We start from the raw sequence: 9,289 nt of genomic DNA, 5'->3' as shown, positions 1-9,289 counted from the left end.
ACAAAAGCCTTCAATATATTTTCAAACAGAAGGAGTTGAACCTACGACAAAGGCGATGGTTAGAATTACTGAAAGATTACGATGTGAACATTCTATATCATCCAGGGAAGGCGAATGTAGTAGCAGATGCACTTAGCCGCCGATCGATGGGTAGTTTATGTGGAGTTCCTTCAGAAAAGTGAGAAATGGTTCGTGAGGTCCATCGGTTAGCAAGTCTCGGCGTACGGCCAATGGATTCAGGAGATGCAAGAATTAGCATCAATGACCCCACAATTTCATCATTGAATCTAGAAGTGAAGGAACAACAATATGAAGATCCTCAATTAGGCCACTATCGAGATCTATCTCATGAAAAGGAAAAGTCTCCATTCGAAGTTTCCATAGAAGGGGTTCTTAGATATCGAGACAGGTTATGTGTACCGAATGTAGCAAACCTGCGCCAACGGATTTTAGAGGAAGCACATTATTCCCGGTATTATATTCTTCCAGGTGCAACCAAGATGTACCACGATCTCAAATTGATGTATTGGTGGGATGGCATGAAGCGAGACATAGCAGAATTTGTAGCACAGTGCCCAAATTGCCAGCAAGTGAAGGTCGAGCATCAAAAGCCAGGAGGCTTATTGCAAGCAATGGAAATTCCTACGTGGAAATGGGAAGAAATTAACATGGATTTTGTGGTAGGATTACCCCGTACGCGAGGGAAGTATGTTTCTATATGGGTGATCGTGGATAGACTCACGAAAGCAGCTCATTTTCTCCCCGTTAGAACCACATATTCAGCGGAAGTGTATGCTAAGTTGTATCTCAAGGAGATTGTACGACTTCACGGTATTCCTTTGGCCATTATCACAGGCAGAGGGGCACAGTTCACAGCCAAGTTCTGGAAGTCCTTTCAAGAAGGTCTAGGTACTCAAGTTAAGCTTAGCACGGCGTTCCATCCGCAGACCGACGGACAAGCCGAGCGTACTATTCAGACCCTGGAAGATATGCTCCGAGCGTGTGTGCTGGACTTTGGTGGTAGTTGGGATGAGCATTTACCTCTTATTGAATTTGCCTATAATAACAACTATCATTCCAGTATTCAAATGGCTCCATACGAGGCCTTATATGGAAGAAAATGCAGATCTCCAATTGGATGGTTTGAAACCGGAGAAGTACAGTTGATAGGCCCCGACTTGATCCAACAAGCAGTTGAAAATGTTAAAGTGATTTGAGACCGACTGTTAACAGCTCAAAGTCGCCAAAAGTCTTATGCAGATAATCGCCGACGAGACTTGGAATTTCAAGAGGGCGACTGGGTGTTCCTGAAGGTATCGCCGATGAGGGGAGTGATGAGATTTGGTAAAAAGGGGAAATTGAGTCCAAGATACGTCGGACCTTACAAAATTATCCGCAAGGTGGGTCGAGTAGCCTACGAATTGGACTTGCCTTCAGAGCTCGAATCCGTGCATCCAGTATTCCATGTTTCGATGCTCCGCAAGTGTATTGGAGACCCAACAAGAATAGTTCTGGTTGATGATGTGCAAGTAACAGAGAAACTAACATACGAGGAAATGCCCATTGCCATTTTGGATAGACAAGTACGAAGGCTTCGGAATAAAGAGGTTGCCTCAGTCAAAGTTCTATGGCGGAACAATAATCGGGAAGAAATGACTTGGGAAGCGGAGGAGAAGATGAAATCCATGTACCCCCATTTGTTCCAATCCCCAGAAGAGATTCAAGATGAGACATCGATGATGTAAGGTATGTATGTTTTAATTTTATGTTTCTGGTCGTGTGTGACAATAAATGTGTTGATATTGTGATATAGCCCTGTGAGGCGAAGATATTGTGGGATTGTTGTAATGGAAAGGTAGTGTCCAAATTACAAAGGAAACTCTGGCAAAAATTTTCTAGAATTCCCAAGTGTCGAACATTCGAGGACGAATGTTCCAAAAGGGGGGAAAAATGTTACACCTCGGAAATTTCTCCGTACTTGTATGATGAGTGGAATGATGAAGAGTTTGAGTGAATGATGTTTTATTAAGTCGGGAATGGCTAATTAAGAATTTTTGGAAATAAGAAAGTCGCGAAAAAAATTTCAGCCCAGTGGTCGTATATGGCACTATACGGCCCGTAAAGTGATTTACGGACCGTATAGTGCAATCGTCCTCCAGCTTGTCAAAAATCTCAACTTTATGTAAATTGTGAAAGTGGTTAAATACGACTTGGAGAATGGCCCGTAAACTGGTTTACGGACCATAAACCTCAGTCGTAAATTGCCATAATCCCCAGCCAAACTTTCTGTTTCTGGCATGATTAAAAACGACCATGGAGGACGGACCGTAAATCAAAATACGGTTCGTATATGGTGGTTTACGACCACTGTTCATCCCGACGAGAATTCATTAAAGATAAGATTTGTGATTTTTAAAGGGGACTTAAGCCTCATTTTAACTCATTATTCATTCAACCAACTCAAGAGATTTCTAGAACTCTCCAAATATTTCCTCCACAAGAATTCAAGAGAATCAAAGGGGATATCAAGACCAACAACACCAAATTCATGAAATCAAGTGTAAGAACACAACAAAGGATCATCTAAGTGAAGAATTCCCAAGAAGGTGGAACTAGGGTTTTGGCTAATTGAAGTATTTCAACTTAAGGATTGTTCAACCATCATCCAAGGTAAGTTTCATGATTATTCCATGTTGTTTGAAGTATTGGAAAGCTTAGACACTTGAAATGTAGAAGAACATATAAATGGGTCATTATTGAGTGAATAGTGACATAAATGAATGATAGTGGAATTGAATTACGAATGTTGAAGTGTTGTGAGTACAAATACGTTATAAATGATGTTTATATCATGAAACAAGCATTAAATGCATGAAAACGCAAGGATGAGCTAGAAGTAGAAATAAGGGAAAATTGGAGAAAAATGGTGGATTTTGCCAAATGTACGTAAATGACGATTGTCGATTATGATATTGCGAATAATATTATGAATATTGGGAGTTAATATAAAACATGAGAAAAGTGGTATGAGCGAAGGAAGAGTTGTCCGACTTCTCCTAGAATTAGCGACGCGTTCTTATAGTTAGTTTACTAATGTTGATACGAATTCTCTTATGAAGGTAACAACGTGATATCGACGGAGAACAAGTGAGCGATATCTTAGCTAAACGACCAAGTTATGTGAGGATAATCCTTCTTTCTAATGGCATGAATCTTCTAGCTTGAATCCCTACTCCTTTCATGAGTTCTTACATTCTAAGAAGTTAAAAGCTTATACCTATGAATGTCTATATGAGTTAAGTTATACGATATGATAACACTAGAATGATGATGATGTTATTCCTTGCCTACACTCACCTTATGTACTAGTCCTTTCAAGGTGAGGGAGAATGTCCATAATGGTTCCATAATGTAATCGGGGGATTACGACTTACGTCACCCCGATAGAGTAAAGTTGATCATGAGTCTTATATACGCATTATGATAAGATAAGTATTTTATGATAAACATATTACTATGAGTATTCACATTAAGCATGTCATGATTGCATTCACACTGGGCCTAGTTGGCCGGGCAGACACCGCTTCGGTGGGCGGCGATACGGATACACCACGATCTACGGGCGTGGGCAGACACCACTAGTGGGCGGCATGAGATGGTACCCCAAACGTGGGCTAATATTATTAATTATCACACCGTTCCGACATGGACGGGCAGCTTGCATATGATGCATACATGTTATGATGATGATGATTATGAGTAAGATAGCATGCATTACTTCATTTATGATTATCAGTCAGATCCATATGTCTCATGTTGATGTTATCCCCATATTATTGATGTCTCCTTTCATTATGTATGCCTCTCATACTCGGTACAATATTCGTACTGACGTCCTTTCTTCGGACGTTGTGTTCATGCCCACAGGTAGACAGGAAGGAGAGCTTGGCCCAGGTCCTCAGTAGCTGTCAGCTGATAGATAGCACTCCATTGTTCGGAGGTGCTTATGGCTATTCTTTTGATGTACATTCATATATGCATATTTTGGGCATGCCGGAGTCTTGTTCCGTCTATGTATTCATTATGTTAGTAGAGGCTCGTAGATACGAAGTGTGGGTTAGATGGTCTCACAAGATGTTTTCATATGTATGTATATTATTTTGATGGCCAAGAGGAAAATGTATATAAAGTATTTAAGTTTTGATTAAATATGATTTTCCTACAATTGGTATGTAAAATTTATAAAAGAGTACTAAATGAGCAAGAGAAGCAGTAGAGTGAGCGGTGCTCGGTAATTGCTCCGGGTACCCGTCGCGGCCCCTAGCTGGGTCGTGACAGTATAATAGTTCCATGAACAACAGCACCTATACATATTTATAACTACATTTCCATCCCTTCAACATAAACAAATTACCTTCAAATACAATACCATAATAATGACAACACTAATCAAAATTAATCCACCATAACGGCCCAAACAGAACCTTAACATTAACATATACAATTCCTTGAATCCAATTCCACTTAATACAAATTAATCTCTCCATTACAACATCATTAACCCCAATTTCATGACAAAAAGAAGAAATCTTACCTCAAATTAGTTAGGATAGATCCTATACTCACTTACACCAATTGCACCACTTCTTCTTCTCCAACTCAAATTCTAATGTTGCTACCTCCTTTGGGACATTTGGAACACTTTTATGGAGTTATAATTCTCTTCCGTTGGTACGCAAGTGAATGAACTAGCGAAATACGAGTATCGGGTTAATGATGACTTAAGGGCATTTTGGGAAAGAGTTATAACGTCCCTTAGATTGGCATTGGAGTGTTAAACAAGTGTTAAGAAGGTTCCATGAGGATCGGAGATCAAACGAAGTGGCGAAACTAAGTTCAGTGACTGATAAGTTCTACGGCTCATTATACGGACCGTATAATGTTATACGGACCGTATAGTGGACCGTAAAACCATCACAGTGAAGGTTGGTTGCTGGTGGAATTTTACGGTCAGTTATATGGACCGTATAAAATTTATACGGACCGTATAACGAACCGTCGAATGGTCACAGTGAAAGGTTGCTCATTGGTAACGTTTTACGGTCGGTTATACGGACCGTAAAACTGTTTTACGGACCGTATAACGGACCGTCAAGTAGTCACAGTGAAGGGGTGCTGGGCAGACCCATTTCACGGTCTATTATACGGACCGTATAACCATTATATGGACAATATAATGGACCGTATAATGGAACCCGACAGTTCAGTGATGATTTAATAAATAAAGACCAAGTTCATGAAAATCATTTCCACATTTCCTCTCTCTCTCTAAAACATCTCTCTACAACTTTTGTACAAGTTTTCAAGGGTATTAATCCATCAACCACATTAAAGAAGTAAATCCAAGGTAGAAACCCATCAAGGATCATCTAAAGTCAAGAAACCCAAATGGAGAAAAACTAGGGTTTTACTCAAAGTGGAGTATTATCAACAAAAGCTTGTCCCTACAACTTCTAAGGTAAGATTCATGATTTTTATATGATGTTTACGGTATTGGAGAATTAAAATGCATGGATTGTAGAAAACATGGTCCACTAGGGCATGAATGATGAATAGTGACGTTTTTGAGACATAGTTTGAATTGAATCATGATTGTTGTTGTATTGTGATATGAGTGTGTTATAAATGATGTTAAGATCATGAAATAGACATTGTATATGGATGAACGAAATTGGGTGTTGTGACCATAAATAGGGACAAATGGAAGTGAATTGAGAATGTGGATAATGTAGATGATTAATGGCCATGGAAATGATATTATAAATGTGTTGTTGACCTTTGGGGGTTGAATTATGATATGGAAAAATGTTGTATAGATAAAGGAGATGCTGTCCAATTTTCTCTAGTTCTAGCCACGTGCACTAGTTATCGATACTAATGATAGTATGGCCTTAATGAAGGTAGAAACGTGAGCATCGAAGGAGTACGTGCAAGTGTAGAATAATTCGACAAAGAGGTATGTAAGGCTAACCCTTCTTTCATAAGGCATGGTTCTTTGGCCAAACTCCTAATCCCTCTATATGAGCATGTTGACTACAAATGTTTCGCATTCCGAGCTCATAAGCTCACGATCCTTGATTGGTACTACGAATGCGCTACGTACCTCAGGTGACGAGTAAGACTACGATATAGAAGTAACGATAACGATAATGATAGTAATGATGATGGTGATAATAATGATGCTAAAGGTGCCTACGGGCTGTTATACTCATACGTGCCTATGAAGGGCTATAATGAAACCCCGAGCTTAAAACGCCGGGTAGAATATATGTGTATGAATATGTATAGAATATGTATACGACTACGAAACGCGCGCACACATCTGTAGATGGTACGGATAACCCTGAAGCCTTGGTAGGGCTAGGTATGAGTAACATTGAGCCTTGGTTGGCCAAGTATGTATATGAAATACAGATCCAATGAGGTCGGGTACGCTATGTAAATGCCATGTAAACGAAATGACTATGTATGTATATATTATGTAAAAGAATGTGATGAGACTATGTATAAGAATACGAATAAGGACATGTATACTAATACGAGTACAAGTATGGTACGAGTTTTATTATGGGGCATGAATGACGATGTGAGTAAGTAAGCGACATGATGATGATGATATTATTGTCTCCCCTCCTATGCTATTCCATATATTGTTCATTATGTTGTATATCAATGTTAATCATGCTTTACATACTCAGTACCTTCTTCGTACTGACGTCCTTTTGTTTGTGGACGCTGCGTCATGCCCGCAGGTGCACAGGGAGACAGACTTGACCCATAGCTGCCTATTTGAAGATTTCATAGAGAGCTCCATTTCCTTCGGAGCCATATCTTTTGGGTACTCATTCTTTTGTGTATATACTTATGGGCATAGCGGGGTCCTGTCCCGCTCAAGATATGTCATACTCTTAGAGGCTCGTAGTCATGTGTATGTGGGTAGAGATGTTTGGCCATGTCGGCCTATGTTTTGTATATCTTTTGTTGGCCTCGTCGGCCTTGTATATTTGACATGGCATAGATGCCCATGATATGTTAATTGATGATGGTCGTCCAATGGGACTAGCTTGATTAATGATTTAAAATGCATGAAATGAATTATGGTTCACCTAGATGTTATGATATGCATGATAAGGGGGTGCCCGGGTGGGGTAGCACCGGGTGCTCGTCGTGGCCCCCTAGTCGAGTCGTGACAAAAGTGGTATCAGAGCAGCTCAGTCCTAGGATGTGTCTACGAGCCGTGTCTAGTAGAGTCTTGGTTATGGGTGTGTTGCGCGCCACACTTATAAGCGAGAAGCTGCGGACATCTTAGGAATATATGACCTTCTTTCTTCATAAGAATCGTACGATAAAGCTATGATGTAAGAAATTCTTGTTCTTAAATCGTTTGTTGTGTATTTCAGAGATGCCTAAAAAGAAAAAAGGCTACAGCATCCCAAAGGGGCAAGACGGTGGCAGAAAAGCGGGCTGAAAGAGCACCGCCACCGGTAGTAGAGAAAGATGAGTCCCAGAGTGCGGCTCAATCTCAGTCCTCCCAGACAGTGCCTATTACTGAGGAGCACGTGGGAGCCTCAGCCCCAGCTCCAGCTCCTCCGCCGAATGCTTCAGGCCAAGACGTAAGAGAGGCCATTAATTTGTTGACTCAGTTGGTTGCGGCCCAGACTCAGAGGCCAAGCGCAGGGCAAGGTGACAGGACTGTTAGCGCAAGGGCCCGTGACTTCATTGCTTTGAAACCCCCGGAATTCTTTGGGTCGAAACTGGAGTTGGATCCCCAGGACTTTGTTGATGGTATGCTAAGGACGCTCCGATTGATACATGCTTCAGACACCGAATCGGTGGAGCTAGCGTCATACAGATTGAGGGATGTCTCAATCCAGTGGTACACGGTTTGGATGGCTTCGCGGGGAGCCAATGCACCTCCGCCGGTATGGCAAGAGTTTGTCGATGCTTTTCTTCGTCACTACATGCCTCCAGAAGTTCGGCGAGCTTGGGCCGATAAATTCTTGAATCTGAGGCAAGGTAGCATGAGTGCTACAGAGTATAGTCTCCGCTTCAATTCCTTGGCTAGGTATGCTTCGGCCATGGTAGCGGATATGGGCGATCGGGTGCACCGTTTTGTGAAGGGCCTAGGGCCACATTTGATGGATAAATGCTTGACTGCATCTCTTCAGGATGGCATGGATATTGCACGTATTCAGGCGCATGCTCAGGAATTGGAGGAACACCTACAGCAGCGGAGGAATGAACGTGAACAGGATAGGGGACATAGCAAGAGGGCTAGATCTTCGGGGCCGATGAGTGAGTCCAGAGGTGGGCACCGGCAGCAGCCCCCTAGGCATGCAGGCTACTCTATGACCAGTGCGCCCCCACGGTTTTCAGGCCAGAGATTGGATAGATCTGCTCATTCAGGGCCAAGCCCGAGTTATTCAGGGCCTCAGTATAGAGATGATTCAGGCCAGTCTAGACCACCCATGCCACGATGTTCCCAGTGTGGGAAGTTGCATTGGGGTCAGTGCCGATCAGGTTCAGATGCTTGCTATTCTTGTGGTCGACCAGGCCACATTATGCGTGACTGCCCCTCAGTACAGGGTAGAGGTAGGGCCCAGCCATCAGGGTCGATAGCCGGGTCTTCAGCATCTGCACGCCCTATGGGGCCAGGTTCACATGTGCCGGTTGGCCATGGTAGAGGTAGAGGCAGAGCTCCCAGTTCCAGCGGTCCTCAGCACCGTATTTATGCTTTGGCTGGACGCCAAGATCTTGAGTCTTCTCCTGATGTGGTCACAGGTATATTATCGGTATTCTCTCATGATGTATATGCTTTGATTGATCCGGGCTCCACATTGTCTTATGTTACTCCATATGTTGCGGGTCGATTTATAATTGAGCCAGAGTCTATTAAGCCTTTTGAGGTGTCTACGCCCGTTGGCGAATCGGTGATAGCTAGCCGAGTGTATAGAGATTGCGTAGTTGTGATATGTGACCGCCGTACAGTAGCTGATTTGCATGAACTAAAAATGGTGGATTTTGATGTTATTATGGGCATCGATTGGTTGGCTTCTTGTTACGCCAATGTTGATTGTAGAACGAAGATGGTTCGTTTCCAGTTCCCGGGCGAACCAGTCTTAGAATGGAAAGGGAATACGGCGTCACCAAAGGGTAGGTTTATTTCCTATCTAAAAGCGAGGAAAATGATCACTAAAGGGTGTATTTATCACCTAGTGCGAGTTCAAGA

This window comes from Lycium barbarum, chromosome 4 (genome assembly GCF_019175385.1).
Source record: "Lycium barbarum isolate Lr01 chromosome 4, ASM1917538v2, whole genome shotgun sequence".
NCBI classification, from domain to species: Eukaryota; Viridiplantae; Streptophyta; class Magnoliopsida; order Solanales; family Solanaceae; genus Lycium; species Lycium barbarum.
This window is presented reverse-complemented; position numbering follows the sequence as displayed.